Here is a 2,320-nt window from a genome sequence, read left to right on the forward strand (position 1 = left end):
GCTGGGTAGGTGCCTTAGCGTCTCGGGTAAACAAAGGGTCTGCGCTGCCGAGAACCAGTTCTCCGTACCTGAATCACAACCCTTCCCCACTCACCATAGTCAAGGTACTAAGCCGCTCCCGATCTCTGACACAAACCGGCATTTCTCTGCATGCAGCTTGGCTAAGTGAATTACTGTGTCTGCATGCAGAGAAATGCTATCACAAAAGGACAGTGCTGGTTGCCTTACTAACTGTATGGGAACAATCCCTGTTCCCCAAGACACAGTTTCCCCCCTTCCAAATATCACACAGTTATATAGCTCTCATCTGGAATAGGTTACACACAATACTTTACATTCCAGGCAAAATGAGCCTTACAGAGGTGACCATTACACACGGCTTTGTGGCAGCCAGACGGGCTTCACCTTTATTATGTGAGGGGTGCTGCACTGGAACTAATCAACAAACTGGTCAATGGTAGCAGCGGCTACAGGCGGGAGCTCGGCAATGGATTCCCCGGATAGCAGAATATCCCCCGCTGGGCTTGGTGCCGTTATATCTGGAGGAACATTCAAATACTCCGATTTTCAGGCAGATGCCTCCCCCCCTCAGCCCCCCCCCCCCCCCGAGTTGTGTGCAGGGCTAGTAACTCCTCTATGGACGTGACCTTAGCCAGCATGCACACACAGAAATCTGGGTTTGTTATCCAAATGGGTGTGGGTGAAGTGCTTAAGACATTGTTAGTCAGGAGGGGTGTGTACTCTGGTTTAGGGAACGATGGCTCGAGGAGCGGAGCCTTTGTTCATTCCAGACTCTTAGTAGTCTTTCTCTGTGGTAGGTATCAGGCCGGCCCTGGGAGCCGTTGCTGGGTATTGGCCCTGTCGGCATGATTCCTGGTGGTCATTTTGAATTTCCCATTGTGCTTAAGCCTGCACCTTTGGGCTGTGCTTGAAACACTTTGTCACGGGAGACCATGACAATTACACCGGGGGATCCGTATACTAGACAGAACTGCAGAGTTGAACAAAAGGGAATGCATTAGAACATTTCACAAAACTCTAGTACAGGCCTGCACAACTCCAGTCCTCGAGGGCCGCAAACAGGCCAGGGTTTCAGGATATCACTACTTCAGCACAGCTGGCTCAATTAGTGGCTCAGTATGACTGAGACACTAATTGAGCCAGTTGTGCTGAAGTAGGGATATCCTGAATATCTGGCCTGTTTGTGGCCCTCGAGGACTGGAGTTGTGCAGGCCTGCTCTAGTACATAAAACATATACACAAACTCACCCAACGCGGGGAACAACAAACAACCTAAAGTCCTACGTGTGGGGACATCTGTCTTGAATATTTACCCTCATCCACATTCCCAAATTTGTGCCACTGTCCTTGGTAGTATGGGCAGCACTGGTTTGCTCTCCATGAGCCAGCATTTTCAAAGTTTCTTCCATTGCTTCCCTCCGGATCACCCATTAACGACTTTGAATATGTAATGTGTCCACTTTGGCTTTCTGATAACTCTGGAGCCAAAGCCGGGTTTCCACTTGTATATCCCTCGGTCACCATTCACCACCATGGAGGAAGAAGAGGGCCGGCTAATCCCAGGGCGGATAGTCTTCAGGGTCCAATCAGTGAGTGAAGGCTCGCCTGCATCGGACCAATCCTTAGTGACGGCGGGTTACAAGACTTCCAGTACAGCCCACAGGGGCATGCTTAAATTTAGCGGGGCATTTGAATGGACCAATGGGAATCACAACAACAGGGCACATTCCCGGCAACGGTTCCCTATGTCCGCTCAAAAGCCCCTGAAGGTTTAGGCAACTCAGTGTCTGGAAAAAACACTGGTACCCCTGCGGGGAGCCACTTTTCCCACACCTGAGTCCAGAGCCCTGCCACGCTCGATAATATTTCAGGCCACTCGCCTTATCTTGCCCAAGATCTCTTGTATTTAGATTGGATACTGATATACCAATTATCCGCACATTTAACATATTTAACATCGGTTAACTCCTGGTTCCAAAAGTGCTGAATCCAGGCTACAACATATAACATCAGACCAATGTAGTCACAGTATACAGATATGTGACTACAGGCGGGCCCCGCTAATACGGCAAGTTCTGCTCTACGGTACCCTAACCGGATATTTTCTGCGCATCTGCAGACCTGCACATCCACCTTCTGTGCATGCACGACCTCATGCGCAGATATGGCGGCCCCCTTCTCTGTACCACAGTATCAGCGGAACACTGAAAAGTGGGGCCCTACTGTATTCATACATGAATAAATATAGCATATTATTGACAGGTAGGGATAATGGTGTGTTTGACCTTTATTAAAGAGC

This window comes from Ascaphus truei (genome assembly GCF_040206685.1).
Source record: "Ascaphus truei isolate aAscTru1 chromosome 12 unlocalized genomic scaffold, aAscTru1.hap1 SUPER_12_unloc_6, whole genome shotgun sequence".
NCBI classification, from domain to species: Eukaryota; Metazoa; Chordata; class Amphibia; order Anura; family Ascaphidae; genus Ascaphus; species Ascaphus truei.